Source organism: Podarcis gaigeae, assembly GCF_964106915.1.
Source record: "Podarcis gaigeae genome assembly, chromosome: 10".
Lineage (NCBI taxonomy): Eukaryota > Metazoa > Chordata > Lepidosauria > Squamata > Lacertidae > Podarcis > Podarcis gaigeae.
In genome coordinates, this window is record NC_139686.1 from 8,061,480 (window position 1) to 8,087,497 (window position 26,018).

At 46.9% G+C, this 26,018-nt stretch overlaps 1 long non-coding RNA gene across 2 annotated transcripts in view; it reads left to right on the forward strand.

Annotated features, from left to right (window-relative positions):
• Nucleotides 1–26,018, forward strand: part of LOC310826295 — a 324,400-nt gene that overhangs the window by 60,247 nt on the left and 238,135 nt on the right. Inside the window, exon 1 of one of the 2 annotated variants that reach the window (XR_014555700.1) lies at nucleotides 21,335–21,464. The exons of the other annotated variant lie outside the window; for it this stretch is intronic. This is a non-coding gene — a long non-coding RNA (uncharacterized lncRNA). Of the gene's footprint in view, nucleotides 1–21,334; nucleotides 21,465–26,018 lie in introns of those variants that run through there. 2 annotated transcript variants of the gene reach the window in all.

Consider the following 26,018-nt stretch of genomic DNA (forward strand, 5'->3'; position numbering starts at 1 on the left):
AGAGGGGGGAAATATAAAACCAGAACAAGTAGGACGTGTGTGTCAGATGGCGTGAAGAGAAGGGGTGATAAGTAAATCTCACTTCAAATACCTTTGACGAGAACAGCCTGTGTTTCAGGGCTGAGCTGCTGGTTTCTCCTGCGCTGGAGGCCGGCGGGGAGGGAGGAGCAGAAGGGATTCGTTTTGGTTTAAATTGGGAAATTGTCAGTGTTTGCTGAAACCAACACTTCGCCTGTATGAAGCCTTCATGCTCAGCTGCTTCTGTTGACGGCGAGCTTCTGGACAGAATTGGATAAGGCTTCTCAGTGGCCTCAAATGACGGGAGGGACTGTTTAAGAATGCCGTTTGCTGGGAAGACTAAACCGTCGAGGCAGGGGTTGCCAACATGTCACCCTTGGGGCAGGGGCCCTCATTCCGTGTAGAAAAATTACCAGATCGGCAGTGGAAGCTTCCACCCTGGCATCAGAACAGTGTCTTCCACTGCGTGACAGGCTAGCTTGGTGGGCACAAGGCAGACTGTGTGGCACAAGTAGCACACACACCCCCTCCTGTCCCCAGTATTAGCTGCCTCTCTGTGTCGCATGGCAGAACCAGCCTTGCCCACAGGTGCTGCTACAATCGACACTGCCTCCTACAGCACCCACAATGTTGTTGTTTGGTGTCCGACTCTTTGTGACCCCATGGAACAGAGCATGCCAGGCACTCCTGTCTTCCACTGCCTCCTGCAGTTTGGTCAAACTCATGCTGGTGGCTTCAAGAACGCTGTCCAACCATCTCGTCCTCTTTCATCTCCTTATCCTTGTGGCCTCCATCTTTCCCAACATCAGGATCTTTTCCAGGGAGTCTTCTCTTCTCATGAGGTGGCCAAAGTCTTGGAGCCTCAGCTTCAGGATCTGTCCTTCCAGTGAGCACTCAGGGCTGATTTCCTTCAGAATGGAGAGGTTTGATCTTCTTGCAGTCCATGGGACTCTCAAGAGTCTCCTCCAGCACCAGAATTCAAAAGCATCCATTCTTTGGCGATCAGCCTTCTTTATGGTCCAGCTCTCACTTCCATACATCACTACTGGGAAAACCATGGCTTTAACTATACGGACCTTTGTCGGCAAGGTGAGGTCTCTGCTTTTTAAGATGCTGTCTAGGTTTGTCATTGCTTTTCTCCCAAGAAGCAGGTGTCTTTTAATTTTGTGACTGCCAGCACCCACAATAGGTCTCAGTAAATAATATCCCCTCAAAAATCAACAGTAGTCTAGTGCCCAGATGAAAGGATGTAACAGTACCACTCTATTCTGCCTTGGTCAGACCACACTTGGAATATTTTGTCCATTTCCGGGCACCACAATTTAGGAAGGATGTTGACAAGCTGGAATGTGTGCAGAAGAGGGAGACCAAGATGATCAAAGGCTTGGAAACCAAGCCTGATGAGGAACGGTTGAAGGAGCTGGTCATGTTTAACCTGGGAAAGAGGAGACCGAGAGGAGATATGATAGCCGTCTTCAGAGATCTCCAGTACATTTCCACAAGCTGCAGTACAGTCTATCCCTTGACACAAGGATAAGGTAACATACAAGAAGTCCCCATTGTATGAATCTCTGGGTTGCATTACGCAGTGAGTCTGCCCGTTTAATCCACCTCCTTTGAAAGTCTGATGCAGAATTCCTCTTTGCTGTGTTACATCCTCCACTAGTAATATACAGGAACAGCCTCTATTGGATCAGGTCAATTGCCCATCTAGTCTAGGATGCTGTTCTTGTAGTGCTCAGAAAATGCCTATTGAAAGTCTGTAAGCAGGATTTGACCGCAGTTGTACACTCCCCACTAGAGGTTTCCAAAATATGATATATGGATGCAAACTGCCAACAACATTGGATGTAGATCATAGTCATTGTAGCTAGTAGCCATCTAAAGCTTTATTCTTCATTGGAGAGAGAGAGAGAGATCAAGGGCTGTCATATGGAGGTTCAATCAAGCTTGTTTTCTCCTGCTCTGGGGGGCAGGACTGAACCCATGACTTCAAGTTACAAGAAAGGGGATTCTGACTAGCATCAGGAAGAACTTTCTGATCGTAAGAGCAATTTGACAGTAGAATGAACTCCCCTGGAAAATGGTGGACTCTCCTTCATTGAAGGGTTTTAAAGCAAAGGGCTATCTGTCGTGGATGTTTTAGCTGTGATTCATACATTGCAGCGGGTTGGACTAGATGACCCTTGGATGACCCTTCCCACTCTACAGTTCTAGGATTCTAACAGCTGCAGAGGTGGGAAGGGGGAGGTTACTCACCCTAGGTTAGGGGATATCTGGCAAGCATATAATCTGGTGGGAATTACTAGTTAGCTTTTCAAAAGCTAATTAAATCGTTCCTCTGGCCGAGTCATCCTTAAATGCCTATTTGCTGCTTTTGTTGTTGTTGTTCTGAACTCTTCTCCTGCCTGCAGAATACAAGAGTCTCCGGCTGATATCTCTGCACCCCTGAGATTGAAGGTCTGAGAGATAGACGCTTCACCGGCTGGATTCGCATGCTGATGGCTCCCTCTTGAGGCTAGCAGACCCTACGACGACTTGTTTTCGCCTGGTGCTGAAAAACTGCTTTAAACCCAAAGGCAGCGTCTCCCCCGTGGGCGATAAAGTCTGCAAATTCAATCCCCTTGGGGCCAGACGGGACACATGTATTTACCTTTCGCCAGCGCGCCCTCGCGAGACCCTCACGCCTCGCTGCTAACCGTTCATAAACTCCGCAGCCTCTCCGTTCCGGCTCCGGCGTTTTCCAAAAAGGCGCACAGCGTCTGAATAAATAGCATCTGAGCGGCAGCTGGCGGGCACAACACTCCCGACAATTGGGAACATATGCTGGTAATTGCAGTTCAGACAGAGGATCGCTCTCTCGTGTCAGCGACGGTGGAATTTCTCATAAAACCCATTGACAGGTTTTATAACCTTAGGAGGAACAGAAATAACAAAGGCAGCGCATTCTTCATAATGAATGTTCCTGGCGCGGCGGAGATGGACTCCCAGGGGACTCTCTCATTCCTTCAGAGACGCACACGCATGAGAGAGAAACTCGGGGAAGGTGGGAGATGAAGGAGAAGAGTGGATTCTTCCCGGGTTTTTTGCAAAACTGTGTTTTTAATCACAGGGTGGGGGTGGGAAGCGGCAGGCAATGTGGTGCTCTCCAAGGTGAGACACCAATGGCACCGTGGTCTAAACCACTGAGCATCTTGGGCTTGCTGATCAGAAGGTTGGTGGTTCGAATCCGCCCAATGGTGGTGATTATATTATTATATTATCATCCACTTGTGGCTGTAGTGGCGACAGAGGCTTCCCACCACTGCGTGTATGGTGCTCGGGCAGCACCTGCAGCCAGTGGCGTAGCGTGTTTTGTCAGCACCCGGGGCAAGGCAAGTAATTTGCACCCCCTAACCCGTGGATTCGCGCCCCCTAACCCTAACCCCCAGATATTGCGCCCGGTGCGGCCGGCCCCCCTGCACCCCCCACGCTACGCCACTGCCGGCAGCAAACCACTATGTACAGCGCATGTGCGGCGTCACTGTGTACAGTGCATTAATGCAACACCGTGCATGCGTTGTATGTAGCGGTTTGCCGCTGCTGGCGCCCAAGCACTGTATGGACAGTAGCAGGATCATCTCGTGGCTGCAGGAGGATGGAGGATCCTCCACATGTGGCGGCAGTGCAATGGCTGCTTGTGCTATCACGCCCAGGGGGGTGGCAGGACGAGCACCCCTCGGGGTACCTTCTTGTCTCACACACACCCCCAGACATGGCACCTGGGGCAAACCACCCCTGCCCCCCCCTTGCAATGCCACTGATCATGGCGGCATTGGTGGAGTGAGCGATGGTTCCAAACACCAGCTGCTGATAGCCAGGGGAGGGGAGAGAGCTCAGATATGCCATTGGCCTGATTCTGCAGGGCTCTTCTTATGTCCCTATATGATGTTCAGAATGTCTCTCGGTTTGTCAGAGGAGCTTTAAGTCTGAAAATATATGGAGAATGGAAAATATTTAAGGAATATATAAGATTATATTGTACAAATAATACCATCTTAGCAGATACCTGTAAAATGAATGAAACGAATACCGTCCTTTAGTGGAATACATGGAAACGGATATAACGTAAATCTGTGCAATAAAACCATGATTATATAAACAGTATAATGAGAACGATTGGAAGTTTAATGCCTACATTTTCATTTGCTGGATATGATTCTGTATAAATTTTTGGTTCTTTTTCTTTTCCTTTTCTTTCTATCTTCTTTTATCTTATTCTTATGTCTTGATGTTTTTTCTGTATTCAATTCTTTTATACTTACCTTGTTGTAAACGGGTATTCGTGTCTGTGTTTTAAACCAATAAAGATTTACCATGAAAACAAAACAAAACAGAATGTCTCTCCGTTTCCTTTTTCCCTCTCTCCCGGCACATTGCACCGGGGCTTCTGGGTAAGTGTCCCTAAAATAACTTCTCCAGAGACAGCAGCAAGCAGCTGACAGGAGCCGAATCAACAGGTCTCTGTGTTTTGAAAACAGACAGGCGTTTAGCACTGCGGCTTGATGCACAGAAACTCGCAGCCAGCGATAGGGGTTTCTTTTTTGTAATTAAAGGTGCCCAGCAGCCAGCACTGCAGTGCACAGCGTAATACTATAATCTTGACAAATCCCTTTGCTTCCTTGGAAAGATGAGGCGAAGTCAAAGGCAGAGGCAGCAGGGGGTGGGGCGGGGGGGAAACCGCACGTAATAATAGGACCAAAGGCAAAGCGAATGAACGCAGTAAGGCGAGGGGATTAGATCTACATTCCTTTCATTACATTATATTGTGTTTTTATTATTACGCCCGCCCTTATCACTTAATCTGAGAGCTGCAGTGGCTGATAACATGGAATAAAAACAAACAGAGTCCATCTCCTCCCCCTTACCCACCACATGGCCGCCCCATCTTCAAACCCACCCGGCCACAACACTCACATGCCAAGGAACTGGAGAGTAAAGGAAAGATTGTCACCGGGTGTAGCTGAATGAAAAATGTAAATCGTTAAAAGAGGGGGAAATGAGGTGTGTTGTGGGTGATCTAGCTTGGAGGCTGGTGTCCTGGCAGGAATATAAAGGAGGTATACCCTGTGTGGATCCTTGGATCCTAGAACAATAGGCAAGTAGGATCCTAGAATGCAACAACTGATTGGCCTGCAGGAAAAGACCAATCAGGCTCCAGGAGGGAAGCGGAATCAGCCAATCAGACGGGACTCGTTGTGTAAATAATGGACAGTCATACCTCTTGTTACATTAGCTTCAGGTTACATCTTTTCAGGTTGTGTCCGCAGCAACCCAGAAGGGCCGGAAAGGGTTACTTCCGGGTTTTATGGCTCGCGCATGCACAGACGCGCAAAATGATGTCACGTGCATGCGCAGAAGTGGCAAATCGCAACCCGCACATGCACAGACGTGAGTTACGTTCTCTTCAGGTTGAGAACGGGGCTCCGGAACAGATCCCGTTCGCAACCAGAGGTACCGCTGTATATAAAAGCCTGAGGTTTGGGGGGCAATTGAATCACTGTTTTACAAGCTGCAATAAAGAGCATGAAATCACTGCAGGACTCCGAGTATATTTCAGCGGGAATGCTGGACAAATGCACCAAGGTGGCAAAGGAGACAAACATTTTATTCTGAAGACACTTCACCTCTCCATTTCCCGTAGTGCAGATTTGTAACTATTTTTATTTCCTTTTGAAAGAAACGTGTAAGTGCATACATGCCTGGGACGCAGGTGGCGCTGTGGTCTAAACAACCCGAGCGCCGTACGGGCTTGCCGATCGGAAGGTTGGTGGTTTGAATCCCCGCGATGGGGTGAGCTCCCGTTGCTCGGTCCCTGCTCCTACCAACCTAGCAGTTCAAAAGCAACACCAGTGCAAGTAAATAAATAGGTACTGCTCTGGCAGGAAGGTAAACGGCGTTTCCATGCACTCTGACACTCGTCACAGTGTCCTGTTGTGGCAGAAGCAGTTTATTCATGACCCAGAAAGCTGTCTGTGGACAAACACTGGCTCTCTCAGCCTGAAAGCAAGGTGAACGCTGGAACCCCATAGTCGCCTTTGACTGGACTTAACCGCACAGGGGTCCTTTACCTTTTTACCTTTCTAAGTGTATACAGTTCTAGCTGTGGCAAAGGAACATTGATGTAGGGTTGCTCTGTTAGCACTCTCATTTCTTCTGTAAGTTTTTCACCAATGTCAAATACCCCACCTTCTGGTACCAGCCTTAAACTGGAGCTCCATTTAAACCCCTCCGATGTCAGGAATGCATTGTACAGGTTGTTAAGCCCAGTTCCAGGTTTACTTTTCAAAACCTTCTGCCCATTTTTAAGTAAATTCAGTAATGCAGAATGGAAGTCCCTATCAGGCATGGAAGGAGATGTTCCTCAGGGACCCTTCCAACTCTATGGTTCCATGATGATTCCCTAGTATTAAATGAGCCCTCCTGTGGGGCAATGGGTCAGTGTGTCTGGCTGTTAACCAGAAGGTTGGGGGTTCGTGCCCACCCAGGGATGGCTGTGGGCAGAATTCCTATGTCACAGAGGGCTGGACTAGATTACCCTCGGGTCCCTTCCAGCTCTACAATTCTATGATTAAAGCACGCACACACACACAAACAAACAAACAAAAAACTAGCGCCCTGGCGCATATCTAGATTGCCCCTCCCCAGATAAAGGTTATTTGTTAAACAGCCTCACAATGCCAAACTAGGAGATAAAAATCACATCAAATTTGGCATTTGATCTGGATCCAACCTATTACATTTTGTCAACATAAAACAACTCAGGCTTTGGCTCATTATTCAGAATTAACCTTGATTAACCAGGGGAAGGAATGCAGAGAAGTGGAGAAGAGGGAGACGAGGGTCTTTTTGCAATATAGCAGCCTTAGGAAGCATTCCAAATTTCATACAACTGTGTTATTGCCTTACCACATTCCACAAACTCTGTTTTCTCTGGGGCGGCTCATAAACATTAGGCTGGAAATCCAATTTTTTTATATATGAAGGGACATTACTTTCCCACCATTTCAAGATTATTACTGTGACTATTATCTTGTCAAGCTACTTGAGACCACAACATTTGTGTATTTTCTAGAACTCTAACAACATTAAAAAATATATACTTGGAAATATTATTTCCAGAATGAAACAAGAACTAAATCATATCATAATTTGGAAAAGGTAAACTTCTTGCCGCAGTGGTGCTATGTTACAGCAGTTCCATAATATATCATTTAGGAAAGTATTGGAAGAATACTTGGAGGAGAGAAGACTGAGAGGTTATATAATAGCCATCTTCAAACATCTAACGGGCAGACACATGGAAGATGTAGCATGTTTGTTTTCTGTGGCTCCAGAGGACAGGACCCAAGTCGAAGGATTCAAGTGACAAGATTCCAACTAGACCAGGCTTCCTCAACCTAGGGCCTCCAGATGTCTTGAGACTACAATTCCCATCATCCCTGCCCACTGGTCCTGCTAGCTAGGGATCATGGGAGTTGTAGGCCAAAAACATCTGGAGGGCCGAGGTTGAGGAAGCCTGTACAGTGGTACCTCAGGTTACATACGCTTCAGGTTACATACGCTTCAGGTTACAGACTCCGCTAACCCAGAAATAGTACCTCGGGTTAAGAACTTTGCTTCAGGGTGAGAACAGAAATCGTGCTCCGGCAGCACGGCAGCAGCAGGAGGCCCCATTAGTTAAAGTGGTGCTTCAGGTTAAGAACAGTTTCAGGTTAAGTACGGGGCTCCGGAACGAATTAAGTACTTAACCCGAGGTACCACTGTACTAGACAGGAAGAACTTTCCGGCAGTAAGAGGTTGTCAGGAGTCCAGGTTCCCAGCTTGATAACACAGCAAGCGTGTAATTAAAAAGGAGGGTAATTAAAAAGGAGGGTTTATTGCAAAAACAAACAGATAGCTCCGGACGGCTCTGACAAATCCTCTGGCATCATTATTCAAGATGACCCTTCTGAAGACTCCTTTCGGCGTTGACAGAAGATATTGAACTTAATGACCATTACATCTCTTGTTTTGCTTCCTATATAGCAGCCCTCCCATTCACCAACTCTTCAGACAGTGGATCAGCTCCAACCTCTTCCTGTTCTGAGAGGCTGACTCTGAGCTATTTGTGCCTGTTTGTGCTTCTGGTGAGCTTTGGCTATGTTCTAGCCTGCTCTCAATTGCTGGTGAGCTTCTGGTGAGCTTTGGCTATGTTCTAGCCTGCTCTCAATTGCTGTCTTATCAGCCTGCCTGTCAAGGTCAGGAAGAGCAGGAGTCTGTAGCTGCCTGCTCTCCCCTGCCTGACTAACATCTAAGCCTCTCTGTTCCTGGCTGCTTTCCCCAGTTGGCTGCAAACTTTTGCTTGGAGCTGGCTGATTCCTGACAGAGGTATACCTGACAGAGGTATTCAACAGTGGAATGGCCTCCCTTGGGAGGTGGTGGAACTCTGCTTCTTTGGAGGTAAGCAGAGGTTGGATGGTCATCTGTCATGGATGCTTTAGTTGAGATTCCTGCATTGCAGGGGGTTGGACTAGATGACTCTTGCAGTTCAACTCTACAATTCTAAGATTCTATGAGATCTGTGGATATTCTCATTGAAAGGTGGTAAGATGTGGTCTCCTGACTCTGGGGTCAGATTCCCCTTCCTTGGGGAATGAGGCCAAGGAATCGAAATCATCTTCAAATATCTAAAAGGCTGTTGTCAGGGAACTGCCATCGGAGCCAGAGGCGGAGGGAAGGCTCCAGAGCGATGCCGGAGAGGGTCCCAGCAGGGAGAGAGGCAGCCCATCTGCTGGGGAAGGAAATCAGCGTAACACCAGGGGTGAAGGGGGGCAGATGGGGGAATCGGAGAGAAGGCTCCAGGACTCTTCACTGGAGACCAGTGGGGAGAGCATGGGTCCTCCGCTGCCCACACCCTCCCTGCGCAGAAGACTTCTGCGCAGGGAGAGGAGGAGGAGACTTGGCATCAAAGAACTTCTTTGCTGGAAGAAGTTCAAGAAACGCCCACTGACGGATTCTGCCAGCGACTGAGACAGCCATGAAGTGAAAGGCTGTCCAGACAGAAAGGGTTCAACCAGGTAACCTAGCCAGGAGTGGCAGCAACTTACGCACGAGCAACCCCTAGAACCATTACAGCTGTCACATGGAATAGTGCCTGCTCTGGAGTGCCCAGTCCATGGGCTATTGAGTACAGAGCGGAGCTGGCACCTGAGAACACATAAGAGCTGCATGTGTTGATGAGCTGCATAAATAAGCGTATTCGGCTGGCACTAGAGGCGAATTGCTTTGTTTTCCCATCCACTCGTTCTGCAAACAAACTAATGAAAGACTCTTGTTGTCATCAGAGATGATCAGATAATGGGAAAACAAACCTGCAAATCCATTTCTCAAATATGCCGTGCCCTGCCACGGCTCGATGCCGCAAGCTTGCATGGAAATGAAAAGTGCCTACAGCTGTGAGCACGTGCATGCATGTGCTTAGGGTGGACTGTGGGTGTGCATTTAGTGTACAGGCAACCCTCTCAGCTAATGCATGTCCACAAGGTACATCCTATGTGGATCGCCTGTGGGGCCAGGGTCACAGACATGTGGATCCTATGTTGAACCTTGATTTCAGCTCCCTTTCCTTCCTATTGCTAAGCTTACACACTAAGGTGTGGAGAGACCATCAGAGTCATCCTGTTTTCTGCTGCTCCAGAAGGTAGATCTGAACCAATGGATTCTAGTTACAAGAAAGGAGATTCTGCTAGTAATAATAATATATTATTTGTACCCCGCCCATCTGGCTGAGCCTCCCCAGCCACTCTGGGCGGCTCCCAATCGAGTGTTAAAAACAATACAGCATTAAATATTAAAAACTTCCCTAAATAGGGCTGCCTTCAGATGTCTTTTAAAGATAAGATAGCTGCTTATTTCCTTCACATCTGAAGGGAAGGCGTTCCACAGGGTGGGCGCCATCACCGAGAAGGCCCTCTGTCTGGTTCCTTGTAACCTCACTTCTTGCAATGAGGGAAGTGCCAGAAGGGCCTCGGTGCTGGATCTCAGTGTCCGGGCTGAATGATGGGGGTGGAGATGCTCCTTCAGGTATACAGGACCGAGGCCATTTACGGCTTTAAAGGTCAGTAGCAACACTTTGAATTGTGCTCGGAAATGTACTGGGAGCCAATGCAGATCTCTCAGGACCAGTGTTATGTGGCCCCGGCGGCCACTCCCAGTCACCAGTCTAGCTGCCACATTCTGGATTAGTTGCAGTTTCTGGGTCACCTTCAAAGGTAGCCCCACGTAGTGCTCATTGCAGTAGTCCAAGCGGGAGATAACCAGAGCATGCACCACTCTGGCGAGACAGTCTGCGGGCAGGTAGGGTCTCAGCCTGAGTACCAGGTGGAGCTGGTAGACAGCTGCCCTGGAGACAGAGTTAAACTGCACCTTCATGGACAGTTGTGAGTCCAAAATTATTCTGAGGCTGCACACCTGCTTCTTCAGGGGCACAGTTACCTCATTCAGGACCAGGAAATCCCCCACACCTACCTGCCCCTGTCCCCCCAAAACAGTACTTAAAAGGTAAAATACAAACTTTCTTAGCCATTAGGAAATACAAACTATACAAAATACAAACTATGCTTAGCCATTAGGAAGAACTGTCTGATTGTAAGAGCTGTTTGACGGTGAAATGGATGACCTCAGAAGGTTCTTAAGAAGAGGGTGCATGGTGATCTGACTGGGATTATTTAGTTGTGGTTCTTGAATTTCAGGGAGTCGGACTAGATCAGGCATAGGCAAACTCGGCCCTCCAGATGTTTTGGGACTACAACTCCCATGATCCCTAGCTAACAGGACCAGTGGTCAGGGATGATGGGAATTGTAGTCTCCAAAAAACTGGAGGCCCGAGTTTGCCTATGCCTGGACTTGATGACTCTTTGGGTCAGTGGCATAGCAAGGTCAGGTGGTACCCGGCGCAGAAAATTTCTTGTAACCCCCCCCCCCCCACATTGAAATCTAGTTGGACTCCCAAGAGACTATGATCTACGCACAGTATAATTTTTTTAGGGAAGGATTTACCAAAGTTGTTGAGCTTTTGGGGGCGGGAATTGCAGGGTTTGGGTACTGAGTTGAGGGAGCGTCTGCTTCTCTCTTTTCCTCCACCCTCCCCTTGTTTTCTTGCCTGCCTCCTGTTAGGATATAGTTCCGTTCCACCTTAAAAGGTGACTGTTGTGTGTCACATGCCTGTTTACTTCCAGCAAAGTCTGCTGGGAACTTCCGTTTGGATATTGCTTTTGCTGCTGTTTGTTGGACACGAAGGGAAGCAGACATGTTTTTCCTTTGTTCCTGAACTATGCTGAATGTTGTTGTTGTTGTTTAGTCATTTAGTCGTGTCTGACTCTTCGTGACCCGATGGACCAGAGCACGCCAGGCACTCCTGTCTTCCACTGCCTCCTGCAGTTTGGTCTGGTGTAGTGGTTAAGAGCAGTAGACTTGTAATCTGGGGAACCGGGTTCGCGTCTCCGCTCCTCCACATGCAGCTGCTGGGTGACCTTGGGCTAGTCACACTTCTCTGAAGTCACTCAGCCCCACTCACCTCACAGAGAGTTTGTTGTGGGGGGGAGGGAAAGGAGAATGTTAGCCACTTTGAGACTCCTTCAGGTAGTGATAAAGCAGGATATCAAATCCAAATCCAAACTCATGCTGGTAGCTTCGAGAACAGTATCCGACCATCTCGTCCTCTGTCGTCCCCTTCTCCTTGTGCCCTCCATCTTTCCCAACATCAGGGTCTTTTCCAGGGAGTCTTCTCTTCTCATGAGGTGGCCAAAGTATTGGAGTCTCAGCTTCAGGATCTGTCCTTCCAGTGAGCACTCAGGGCTCACTGAATAAACACCTGTAAATAATGTTTACACGTGTCTCTGCCCGCCACTTCCGTTGTGAGAAGATTTAGTCACTCTGCTGATAGAGCGTGCCAAGTCTCTAAAGGTATCTGAGGCTTGTGTCACTGTTTGATGCTGTTCCAAGGGACACCGGTGATCGCCCGGCTGCCAGCTGGTGGCTGGAGTCAGCCTGGGGGGCCTGTCTGATGCCCCCATCTCCCTGGCAGTATCCCAACACCTCCTTCCCGTCCCCTCCCTGCCTGCCTACCTGCCTGCCTCCTCCAGCAGCCCGGGAGTGCGGGGCTGTCAAAACGAAGCAGGTGGCACGCCAAATGTCACCCCGCTCAGTGATGACACTCCAGCTTGGGGTTCCTCCCAACCCTACAATTCTATGAAATCTGCTCACAACCACAATCATTCCCACTATAGCAGGTACTGCAGCATATAAAATTTTATATTTATCCTTATGGGAAGGCAACCTATATTACAGCTGCACCAGATATTCTCAGTTTCTATGATTAAAATAGGGAAGGATAAAATAGGGAAGGATAAAAGTATTTTTTAAAAAACCAAACACTCTTTGATAATGTGAATATTCGCCCTTTTTGTTATCATTTCCCCCTCTTTAATCTTCTTCTTCTGGCTCCTTCTTTTTAAACATTTTCCTGGGTTGTTCACCGGCAGCGCTCCTAGCCAATTGGGAATCGTAGAACGGCCAAGTTGGAAGGGACCATGAGGGTCATCTAGTCCAACCCTCTGCAATGAAGGAATCTTGAACCCACAACCCTGAGATTCAGAGTCTCATACTCTACCAATTGAGCTATCCAGCTCTCATGGAGTTGGAGTGAACTGAATGAATATCAGATTAAGCAACGTAGTCCAACAATTTCGGCTACATGATGATGTCGTCAAGGGCATGCGAAGCCAACCGAGAGTGAGGGCAATGTTTCTTGGATCAGGCCAGCTAATCAGGGATCATTCAGCAAATGGGATGCCAGTTATGTATTCAGAAACATCAGTGTGCAGTTCCGTAGGCCAGACACGAAACTGGGGGAAGCACCTGAAGACAGGAATGAAAGTCAAATGATCTTGACAAAATGGGAAAGTGAGCTGAAGCTAACTAATTGCAATCCAACAGACATCAAATGTACATGTATAGGATGGGCAATGCCTAGCTTGGCAGCAGTGTGTGTGAAAAAGATCTTGGGATGATAGAAGAAGAAGAGGAGGAGGAGGAGGAGGAGGGGGGAGAGGAAGAAGAGTAGGAGGACGAGTAGAAGAGGAGGAAGAAGAAGAGGAAGAGGAGGAAGAGGAAGAGGAGGAAGAAGAAGAGGAAGAGGAAGAGGAAGAAGAAGAAGAAGAGGAGGAGGAGGAGGAGGAGGAGGAGGAGGAGAGTAGGAGTAGGAGACTAGTAGTAGGAATAGGAGAGTAGGAGATTAGGAGTAGAAGAGTGGGAATAGATGTAGAAGAGTAGAAGTAGAAGTAGAAGTAGTAGTTTGGATTTGATATCCCGCTTTATCACTACCTGAAGGAGTCTCAAAGCGGCTAACAATCTCCTTTCCCTTCTTTACCCACAACAAACACTCTGTGAGGTGAGTGAGACTGAGAGACTTCAGAGAAGTGTGACTGGCTTAAGGTCACCCAGCAGCTGCAGGTGGAGGAGCGGGGAAGCGAATCCAGTTCACCAGTTCACGAGTCTACCGTTCTTAAGCACACTGGCTCTCTTAACCACTACATTCATAGATGGAAAATGAGCCAGCAATATGGTGCTACTGCAAAAGGGGCCAATGCAATCTTAGACTTCATTAATAGAACCAAACTTTCCAAGTCTCAAGAAGTAATATTTACAGTTTTATTCTGTCCTAATCAGACCTCAGACTGTATCCAATTCTGGATGCTGTGGTTTAAGAAGTATGTAGACAAACTGGAAAGAGTTCAGATGATCAGAGACAGTGCTCTCTTTTTTTTTTTAACAAAAACTGTTTAGCAGTACTCTCATTTTGACTCAAGAAAATCACCATTATATAGTTCAAATGACGAAAAATAAATACAGTAAATGGACAAAAGTACAAAGATTCACAATTTTTTTAGGGGTATGTGTATTAGTCGTGGCGTAGCTAATTGGTTTACGACCCCAATTAGCCCCAGCTTTAAGCGATCTCCAGTCCGGCACATTTCCCTCTAGCTGTGCCTCCTGCTGTGCCGATCCCTTGTTCGCCACGAATTGCAGAGTAAACACAGCGGAGCTGTTGCTTCTCGGTGTAGAAGATTCAAACACACCCAGGCATTAGTGTGTTTATTTATCAGTCTTTATTACAAGCAGTAAAACAATAAAACAGCACTTCTCAGATTCTCCCTGGACTGCTAGCGTTCATGGCTACCGTCTCCTTCGGAAGCAGAGACAGGACAGGCAGTGAGGGACAACTCCTTCTGAGTCACGTGTCAGGAATGGACAGACGTCATCCAGAACTCCTTAACCCTATGAGTTCTGAAACCACTAACAATGCGTACCCCTGCGTACCCCCAGAAAAAAAGCACTGCTCAGAGGTATGAAAAATAAGCCCTATGATGGAAAGCTGAAGGAAATGTGTATGTTTATTCTGGAGAGGACAAGACTAAGAGGAAGTGTTCGTAATAGTATTCTTCAAATACTGTATATCTGAAGGGCTGTCACATGGGGAAAGGCAAAGAATACTAGATTATGTAGATTTGGTATATATACAATTTTCAGAGTGGAACCTGTATTAAATAAATTTTCAACTGACAAAACTACAGCTGAAGTACTTTACACTTGGCAAATGTCAAGGTGTTGCAGCATCTAGAATTCCACCCCCTCACAAAATATTTCATAATTACAGACAACCAAAGAAATATATTTCCAATGCTACATGCTTTCAACTAGAGTTCTGATATATAATACTACTAATAATAATAAAGTGTGGCCTTTTCATCTACATAGCCAGAAAATAGTGACGTGTGCCCATTGCAACAGTAAAAATGTCCACAATGGAGGGGGAAGGAGCTTTCTGATAGGTCTTCTGGGACTTGGACGAAATAGAGTTGGGAAAAGGGCATTGACTAGATTGTGATAAACTCGTCTCAAGGAGGACGGGGGGGAAGGCACGAAAGAAAACTAATTGAGGTTCCTGATTAACAAACGCAATTAAAGAGACAAAAACAGCTGTCTCCTGGGCCTGCTATTTTGTGCAGCGTTCAGAACACAAATGCTGGTCAGCTACAGGTGACAGCTTAATTCCTGGGGCTCAGAGGGAGAGTGGAGCAGATAGGGTATCCAGCTCTTTATTACCACAGTGGATAATTTGTCTACCGAAAGCTAAGGCCCCCCAAAACTCTGGGAAGAGGAATCTGGGGTGGAGTAAATCTGAGCTGGGGACAGAAAACCACAGGTCTATAATTCCCACACACACACAGTGAAATTGATGGGAAGGAAAGACGAAGAAGTCAAAGACTACATTGCTTTTAAAACCCCACGATGCATTGTGCCACGTCTGCCCTTTTGTGGCCACAAGAACTTTGGATGCTGCTTAATACTGAGCCAGGTCGCTGGGTTCACCCGGATTAGTATTGCCCACACTGATTGGCAGCAGCTCGTCAAGGTTTATGAGCTGTATCCGGAGACGTTGCCAGTTGAACCTGGGCTTTCTGCATGCCAAGCAGATTTCCTACCCCTGGGCTCTAGCCCTTGTCCAGGACTAATGTTTTGGGGATCATAGGGAGAACTATTGTTATCACCCACCATAAAAACACCAGAGATTCTGCACCAGACAAAGTTAACGTGGTGCCCTTCAGATGTTGGACCATGACCCACCCACCCAAAATAGGAAACCTTCCTACAACCCACCTGACAACACCCACCCCATTTTATCAAGGCTGCTGTTGCTTCCTTCCTTTGCAACTCCATGTTAGGATTCCTGCTCCATGATTGCAGTCATGGGATTGTTGTCTATCACATGACAGTATATGTTTTGACTCCACAGAGTGGGAAGTGACGGAGACAGGATGTTTGTGTTACTGTGTTCCGTGAAGTGGGACTATTGTCCTTTGTTCTTTTTCTCTTTGCTGTCTGATGCTAGAGAGAGAGGGAGCCATGTTGCAGTGTTCCGTGTGTGTTTATATGTAAATAAAGTAGATTAGCCAAAATGCTGAGTTCCTGGGGTTCTGTTACGCAAACTGCAAACATTCTGCGGATCCCTAAGTGTGCCGATGTCTGTTGGCATTGGTCGCTGTGATGTTCAGGCTGAAGAAAGCTTATGAAGCTCCTGAACGATCGGCCAGGAGGGAGAGAACATGCCAATTGGGCATGTGTCTCTGCCAGGGTCCTACTTGAGTGTAGGCTGAATTCCTGACACTCTAGTCCTTTCTGCTTGCTATTTTTTTACAAGTTTTGTTTCTTAATACAATTTTGCTGCTACTCTATTCATGCCATATCTTGAACTGCCACGGCAAGTCTTCCAGCTACATGATTACAGTTGTCTGAAACAAATCAGTGTGCTTTCTAATTACCAGCCAATGGCTAACTATAATGGGACTTCCTGGATGGTATCTTTCCCCATTGTTCGGCGAGCATTGAAGGATTAATAAAGAAATGGGATAATGGATCTGAAGAAAGGCTCCAAAAGGAGACTAGTGCTCACCACATTACAATTAGGAAGGAGCCATGGACTTAATAAATTAATAAGGCCAGGATCATATAATCATAGAATTGTTGAGTTAAAAAGTACCCCAAGGGTTATCTAGTCCAATTCCCGACAATGCGGGAATCTCAACTAAAGCATCCATGGCAGTTGGCCATCATAAGGTAAAGGTAAAGGGAACCCTGACCATTAGGTCCAGTCATGACCAACTCTGGGGCTGCAGCGCTCATCTCGCTTTATTGGCCGATGACAGCTTCCGGGTCATGTGGTCAGCATGACTAAGCCGCTTCTGGCAAACCAGAGCAGCGCATGGAAACGCTGTTTACATTCCAACTGAAGTGGTACCTATTTATCTACTTGCACTTTGATGTGCTTTTGAATTGCTAGGTTGGCATGAGCAGGGACCGAGCAATGGGAGCTCACCCCGTTGTGGGGATTCGAACCACCAACCTTCTGATCGGCAAGTCCTAGGCTCTGTGCTTTAACCCACAGCGCCACCCGCATCTAGGTAAAGGTAAAGGGACCCATGACCATTAGGTTGGCCATCATACCTTTGCTTTAAAACCTTCAGTGAAAGAGCATACACCATTTTCCCGGGGAGTTCATTCTACTGTCGAATTGCTCTTACCATCAGAAAGTTCTTCCTGTCAGGATACGCCAGGGGGGCCCACACAGCCCCTGAGATGAGACAAACCTCTCCGGGTGCCTTCCTGGTGTTGCGCAGCTCCGGGACATCCATAAATCATCATGAATCATAGATCTTTGATCCCTTCTTCCAAATCCGTCTCCAATCTCCTTTTGCCTGGTGCCCACTGCTCCTCAGTGTCCAGCCAGACCCTGACCACTAGCAGCAGAGGATGGCGAAGGCTGAAGGAAGACATGAACATAAAAACTTCAGCTAACAACGAAGCATTTTTTTAAAAAATATACCTGAGCTAAACATCTCCTCCCAATTTACGAGATTTCATTTCATCTCTGATTAGCACTGGATTCAGAGATTGCCACAAAACGCAGGCTTAGCCAGGCAAGGAACACTTTGCCCCAAAGAGTGACACAATCTCATTTCTCTGTCCACTTTCTCCATGCTAAGCTAATCCTATCCACCATCCTTGATGTTGGGTGACTTCTACCATTCAGGCAGCCTTTCTCAACCTGTGGGTCCCCAGATGTTGTTGAACTACAACTCCCATCACCCCTAGCTAGCAAGGCCAGAGCTCAGGGATGATGGGAGTTGTAGTCCAACAACATCTGGGGACCCACAGGTTGAGAACCGCTGAGTCACAGGAATGGAATACCCAAAGAGGTGTCAATGTAGAAAGGCACAGCATCCCCAGTGGTCATTTTAATATATGCACTCCTCCCCGCTGTCGTGATTGGCATGCAGAACAATAATACAGTGGTACCTATGGATACAAACGGGATCCGTTCCAGAGCCCCGTTCACATTCAGAAGTGAACGCAACCCACACCCGCATGTCTACACGTGCATGGGTCACAATTCGCGATTTGCCACTTCTGCGCATGCACATGATGTCATTTTGACCATCTGTACATGCACGAGTGGCGAAACCCAGAAGTAACGCACTCCCTTACTTCCAGGTCGCTGCAGCACGCAACCCGAAAATACTTTTCCCGAAGCTACTTCTACCCAAGGTATGACTGTATTGTGCTTTTATTTTTGTAACCTGCCTTGAGTCCTTACGGTGCAGGACAGAGAAGAAATAATAATAATAATAATAATAATAATAATAATAATAATAATAATAATAATAGAAACCTGTCGTCGCAGCGATGTACATCTACAGAACCAAGTGCCCCCTTCTGAATTCTAGCCCCAGTCGCAGCTGGAGATCTTCCTCTGCTCTTCTCCTTCTGTATTCGCTGCGTTTCCACACTAAATTCATTTCATTTCTTTGACATCAACAAGAAAAGCCCGGCTGAAATCCCAAAGTCATTGTTATCCATTTAGAGTACCAGCTGAGACACTAAAGCTTAGGAAAAAAGCATGAATAGCAGATACTCTACAGATACCTTCGACAGACTATTAAAGACGGCTTAGTTCTTTTTAAGCAAAAGCGCATTCACCCTGCTACAACTGTCGGTGGATATGCAGCCTAGATGGAACGCTGTCCGGGAGGAAGAATACATTACCTGCGCAAGCCGAGCCCCCTCTTTGCTTTGAAATAAGGATGGGTGAGATCTCCCCTCCAGCTGAACTCAGAAAGCCTTCAGTTCTTTCCAATCTGCGGGGGGCGGGGAGGAGATCAGGTTTTATCTAAGCCTTTTTCTGAGAAAGCTCAGTAAAATCAAATAAAGGGGATCCCCTTGAGTTCTGTCCTCCCACCAAACGCAATTGAAATCCACAAGCGTCCATAAAAAGGTAAAGGGACCCCTGACCATTAGGTCCAGTCGCGGACGACTCTGGGGTTGTGGCGCTCATCTCGCTTTATTGACCAAGGGAGCCGGCGTACAGATTCCGGGTCATGTGGCCAGCATGACTAAGCCGCTTCTGGCGAACCAGAGCAGCACAAGGAAACGCCGTTTACCTTCCCACCAGAGCAGTACCTATTTATCTACTTGCGCCGGTGTGCTTTTGAACTGCTAGGTTGGCAGGAGCAGGGACCGAGCAACGGGAGCTCACCCCGCTGCGGGGATTCAAACCGCCGACCTTCTGATCGACAAGAAAGTTAAATTTCCCATGAATGTACATTCTTTCAGCTCTGGTGGACGTGCCCAAGGATTAAGGCTTTCTGGGAGATGATCTATAATGAAATGAAAAAGGTATTTAAATATACCTTCCTGAAGAAACCAGAGGCCTTTCTCCTGGGCATGGTCAGCCAATTGGTGTTAAAGAAGGATAGAACTTTTTTATGTATGCTACAACAGCAGCAAGAATACTCATTGCAAAGTATTGGAAGACACAAGATTTACCCACCCTGGAAGAATGGCAGATGAAGGTTATGGACTATATGGAACTGGCGGAAATGACTGGCAGAATCCAAGACCAGGGAGAAGAGTCGGTGGAAGAAGATTGGAAGAAATTTAAAAACTACTTATATAAATACTGCAAAATTAATGAATGTTAGAATGATGTTGGAATGAAGTTAAGTGGTTTTAGCAGCAATGTCATAAAGGAGTATGTAAAAATGGACTGTTATTAGGTGAGAATGCAAAGTTACAATACATTAAGGTAAAGGGTTAAGATAAAAATAAGGAGGGAAAGGATTTGCTGAATTAACTAACTGAACTGGAATACAAAAAAGGGAGGTGTGAGGAGGTCAGGGAAACAAGCAAATGAAAGACAAGACTTGAAAAGATTGATATGTTTTTAACTGTTTTTTTTCCCCTTCTGTACTTTGTATTTTTTCTTTTCTTTTCTTTTTCTTACTTTGTAACCCTTTTTGAAACTTTAATAAATATCTTTTTAAAAAAAAGAAAGAAAGTTAAATTTCCCAGGTATCCCTATGCTTCCCATGCTGTGCAGTGGTGGGGATGGAGGGAAGAGTGAGAGCTCTTCCTCCTTTCTTCTTCCCTGCCCAAACCAGAACCACCAAAAAGTGAAAGGACCTGCTGGGAGGGGAGGTGGAGGCCTGCATTGGGTGGAACAGAGAGGACCATGGGACTGCTTGAACAAGAGTATGGAAGGGGCTGGGATGAGAAAATGCAGAAATCTTGCCCCCGCCTGGTCACACCAGGTGGCATTACGTGACGTGTCACCTGACCGCGGCCCCTGAATGTGGGGGCAAGTCGGCACCCCTGCATCTAAATCACATCAGGTTACACAGGAAGAACATCGGACAGTTCCTTCTGGCCCACTTCTGATTGAAAGTTCCTGCCGCTAAACTTTAAGGGTGGGGGAGCTAGCAGCAGAAGCGGCCCATTTGGCAAATGGCACAGGGCAAGATCAATGTTTTGTAATTAAGGTCTCATTTGTTTTGAGCAGCTTACAAAGCCTTGTGTATCTCGGGAGGCTATCAGATCTTGCACACAGCTCCAAAGCCCTCCGTGTCACGCTGCAAACATGGGGTTTCATTCCTTTCTTTCGTGTTGGGAAGTTGGGGGGGGGACACAGCATGAAAACAGCCCGGCAATATCAGGGAGCATCATCCCATTGTTTGCAGAGGATGGCGTCAGTTGCAGCGACAGAGCCCTCCTCTGTTTTTTTAATTTCCCCACAAAGGAGATGAAATTAGCCGGCGCAGCCTCTAAATTGTGTTTTCAGAATCTTATCAACTCAATGTTAGGGAAGGCCAGAAGACCACGTTTCAGGATTATTAAAATCTCAATAGAAAAGATGTTTGCTGTGGAAAAGATTAAGCACTGGGAGTCATCGTTCTGCCCTCACCCTCAAAACCCCCGTAACTCCCTTTGGCTGTTTTGTGATGTTATTTTTTTCATGAGAGCAAATATGCTGATGACAGCCTGATGTTGTTATAATGTGCTTCTCAAAGCACATTAAAACCCAAGGTGGGGGGATGCAGCGGAAGGAGCGATGATGGTAGTGCTAGTGGGAGAATGCTTTGCAACTCTCTGCTGGTGCATTGATTATTATTATTATTATTATTATTATTATTATTATTATTATTATTAATTTGTACCCCGCCCATCTGGCTGAGTTTCCCCAGTCACTCTGGGCAGCTCCCAACAAAGATTAAAAATACATTAAAATGTCACACATTAAAAACTTCCCTGAACAGGGCTGCCTTCAGATGTCTTCTAAAAGTCTGGTAGTTGTTTTTTCTCTCGTTGACATCTGGTGGGAGGGCGTTCCACAGGGCAGGTGCCACCACCGAGAAGGCCCTCTGCCTGGTTCCCTGTAACTTGGCTTCTCGCCGGGAGGGAACCGCCAGAAGGCCCTCGGAGCTGGACCTCAGTGTCTGGGCAGAATGATGGAGGTGGAGACGCTCCTTCAGGTCGTCTCCACCTCCTTGGTCATCTTGGTTGCCCTCCTCTGCACACATCCCAGCTGGTCAATCTCCTTCATAAACAACAGGGCCCAGAGGTGTTGGACTCCAAATCCCATCAGCCCCAGCCAGCATGGCCAATGGTCAGGGGTGGGATGGGAGTTAAAGTCCAGTAGCATCAGAGTTGGGCTACAGGTCCTCCTCCTCCCTGAATAATAATGATAATATAATAATAATTTATTATTTATACCCCGCCCATCTGGCTGGGTTTCTCCACTAAAATACAATAACCTATTAAACATTAAAAGCTTCCCTAAACAGGGCTGCCTTCAGATGTTTTCTAAAAGTCTGGTAGTTGTTCTTTTCTTTGACATCTGGTGGGAGGGCATTCCACAGGACAGGTGCCACTACCGAGAAGGCCCTCTTCCTGGTTCCCTGTTAACTTGGCTTCCTTCAGTGAGGGAAATGCCAGAAGGCCCTCGGAGCTGGACCTGGACCTGGAGTTGCTCCATACCCTTGATGACTTGGCTTGCCCTTTCCTGAACCTCTTCCAAATGTACAGTAGCCTCTTGGAGGTGAGGCAACCAGAACTGGACACGACATTTCAAACGTGGTTGCCTGATACATTTGCAGGCAGGCAAGAAGGCAGCAAGAAGCTGTGTCAAAGGCCAGCCCTGCAGCTGAGAAAGTGTTGGACCATTTCTCCTCCCCTTGCAGAAATTCACTGAAATCCTGCCCCCAATTTCTCTGCCGATAACTGGGATGGAGAATTCCATTCGAACACAACTCCGGTCATAACTCTTTTACCCCACAGCAGGCCTATTGACGTTGGTGAGACTACATTGACTTTGGTTGTGAAGCCTAATCTGCCTTAATTCGCTCCATGACTAAACTACCCCTGTTTTCTTTTTCAGAGCCCTTTGGGGTCCAGTGATGATCCAACTATTGCGTCCCCACCTTCCCTTTCTACCCACCATAAAATTTGTGTTTTCATTGCAGCTCTAAATGTGACGCTCTCCATCTTGTCACCCCTTTGAGATGCTTGGGGATATTTTGCCCTTAAGTATATCTCCCAGGCAGACCTCACATCCTCCCATATCTCTGTAGAAAGAAGTTCTTACTGACAAAGCCCCTGAAATAAATCTGTTGAAGGTCACACTGATTCTATAAGCTCTTCTGCTCCAGAAAGGTTCTCCGGGGGCCACTGAGCTTTGCAACAAGTCTTGCAGGAGTAGAATCAGATGCTAGCTTGATGCTCCGTTACTGAAGACATCTTTGTACCGCAGGATCCTGAAATGTAAAGATCTGGATGTGGAGTGAAAGCCGCTGAACCAGGAAAATACATCTGGCAATTTTTCATGGTTGCTTTGGGCTGTGTCGAAAGGCATCTCATTTTTCTAACCTGCCAATTTGGAACACTCCTTCCAAAGGAGAAAGCCAGTGCGGTGTAGTGGTTAAAGTGTCAGACTAGGACCTGGGAGGCTGGGGTTTGAATCCCCACCCAGCCATGAAGCCCATGGGTGACCTTGGTGTCAGAGGTTTGTCCTATACTCAGGTAGGACCCTGGCAGAGACACATGCCCGACTGGCATGTTCCCTCCCTTCCTCCTGGTCAATTGTTCGGGAGCTTCAAAAGCTTTCTTCTGCCCGAACATCACAGCGACTGATGCCAACAGACATCAGCACACTGCAGAGTGTTTGCAGTTTGAGTAACAGAACCCCAGCAACTCAGCATTTTGGCTAATCTACAGTGGTACCTCGAGTTACAGATGCTTCAGGTTACATACGCTTCAGGTTACAGACTCCGCTAACCCAGAAATAGAACCTCAGATTAAGAACTTTGCTTCAGGATGAGAACAGAAATCGTGCGGCAGCGGCATAGCGGCAGCAGGAAGCCCCATTAGCTAAAGTGGTAACTCAGGTTAAGAACAGTTTCAGGTTAAGAACAGACCTCCAGAACGAATTGCTCTTAACCTGAGGTACCACTGTACTTTATTTACATATAAACACACACAGAGTACTGCAACATGGCTCCCTCTCTCTCTAGCATCAGACAGCAAAGAGAAAAAACAAAAGACAACAGTCCCACTTCACGAAACACAGTAACACAAACATCCTGTCTCCGTCACTTCCCACTCTGTGGAGTCAAACATATACCGTCATGTGATAGACAACAATCCCATGACTGCAATCATGGAGCAGGAATTCTAACACTTGGGGCAGCCACAGTCTCTCTCAGGCTTAATCTACCTCACAGGGCCGTTGTGGGGAATTAAATGAGGATGGGAGAACCTTGAACTCCCTGGAGAAAAAAGTGGGATATGAATGCAATAAGCGCAATAAATAAATAAAAAGAGAAACCATGTCTTTCATATTGCCATTGCTTGCTCTCTCAGCTGAACTCACTCTCCGCTGGGTGAAAATTATATATAGCCTGATTGGTTATACAATATTGCAAAGTTGCTTCCTTTATCTCATCATCCCTGTCTGTGTGGGGATACTCACATGACTAATTCAGTTACAGATAGGTAGCCGTGTTGGTCTGCCATAGTCAAAACAAAAAAAATTCCTTCCAGTAGCACCTTAAAGACCAACTAAGTTAGTTTTTGGTATGAGCTTTCGTGTGCATGCTGACTTAGTTGGTCTTTAAGGTGCTACTGGAAGGAATTTTTTTTTGTTATGACTAATTCAGTCACATTCAGCTGCCCTGATCTGTCTGCAGTGTTATTGTCACATTGCAAAAATGGATTTGCAAGCTATTGATTTCTTAGTGACTGTGTGATCCCTGATTGGGTGGGCTCGCCCTTCAGAGAAACCTAAGAAGAAAAAAAGAGAAGGAGCCCCAAGGGAAAATAGCAGCAAAAGCAGCAACACCTTTGTTGTTGTTGTTGTTTAGTCATTTAGTCATGTTCGACTCATCGTGACCCCATGGACCAGAGCACGCCAGGCACTCCTGTCTTCCACTGCCTCCCACAGTTTGGTCAAACTCATGCTGGTACCTTCAAGAACACTGTCCAACCATCTCATCCTCTGCCGTCCCCTTCTCCTTGTGCCCTCCATCTTTCCCAACATCTGGGTCTTTTCCAGGGAGTCTTCTCTTCTCATGAGATGGCCGAAGTATTGGAGCCTCAGCTTCAGGGTCTGTCCTTCCAGTGAGCACTCAGGGCTGATTTCCTTCAGAGTGGATAGGTTTGATCTTCTTGCAGTCCATGGGACTCTCAAGAATCTCCTCCAGCACCGTAATTCAAAAGCATCCATTCTTTGGCAATCAGCCTTCTTTATGGTCCAGCTCTCACTTCCATACATCACTACTGGGAAAACCATAGCTTTAACTATACGGACCTTTGTTGGCAAGGTGATGTCTCTGATATGCAAACTCTCAGAATGAGCCTAGAAACCACCAGCTCCTCATTGCTGGAACCACAATCACCCCATTTAAACCTCCAGACATTGTTGTGACTACAGCAGAGTGGAAGGGATCTGCCTTTCCCTTCCGTCCTGGTTCCTTTGATGGGAGGAGAAGGATCTGAATCATAGAATCATAGAGTTGGAAGAGACCACAAGGGCCATCGAGTCCAACCCCCTGCCAAGCAGGAAACACCATCAGAGCACTCCTGACATATGGTTGTCACGCCTCTGCTTAAAGACCTCCAAAGAAGGAGACTCCACCACACTCCTTGGCAGCAAATTCCACTGTCGAACAGCTCTTACTGTCAGGAAGTTCTTCCTAATGTTTAGGTGGAATCTTCTTTCTTGTAGTTTGGATCCATTGCTCCGTGTCCGCTTCTCTGGAGCAGCAGAAAACAACCTTTCTCCCTCCTCTATGTGACATCCTTTTATATATTTGAACATGGCTATCATATCACCCCTTAACCTCCTCTTCTCCAGGCTAAACATGCCCAGCTCCCTTAGCCGTTCCTCATAAAGCATCGCTTCCAGGCCTTTGACCATTTTGGTTGCCCTCCTCTGGACACGTTCCATTTGTCAGTGTCCTTCTTGAACTGTGGTGCCCAGAACTGGACACAGTACTCCAGGTGAGGTCTGACCAGAGCAGAATACAGTGGCACTATTACTTCCCTTGATCTAGATGCTATACTCCTATTGATGCAGCCCAGAATTGCATTGGCTTTTTTAGCTGCCGCGTCACACTGTTGGCTCATGTCAAGTTTGTGGTCAACCAAGACTCCTAGATCCTTTTCACATGTACTGCTCTCAAGCCAGGTGTCACCCATCTTGTATTTGTGCCTCTCATTTTTTTTGCCCAAGTGCAATACTTTACATTTCTCCCTGTTAAAATTCATCTTGTTTGTTTTGGCCCAGTTTTCTAATCTGTCAAGGTCGTTTTGAAGTGTGATCCTGTCCTCTGGGGTGTTAGCCACCCCTCCCAGTTTGATGTCATCTGCAGATTTGATCAGGATGCCCTTGAGTCCATCATCCAAGTCGTTGATAAAGATGTTGAATAAGACCGGGCCCAAGACAGAACCCTGTGGCACCCCACTAGCCACTCTTCTCCAGGATGAAGAGGAACCATTGATGAGCACCCTTTGGGTTCAGTCAGTCAGCC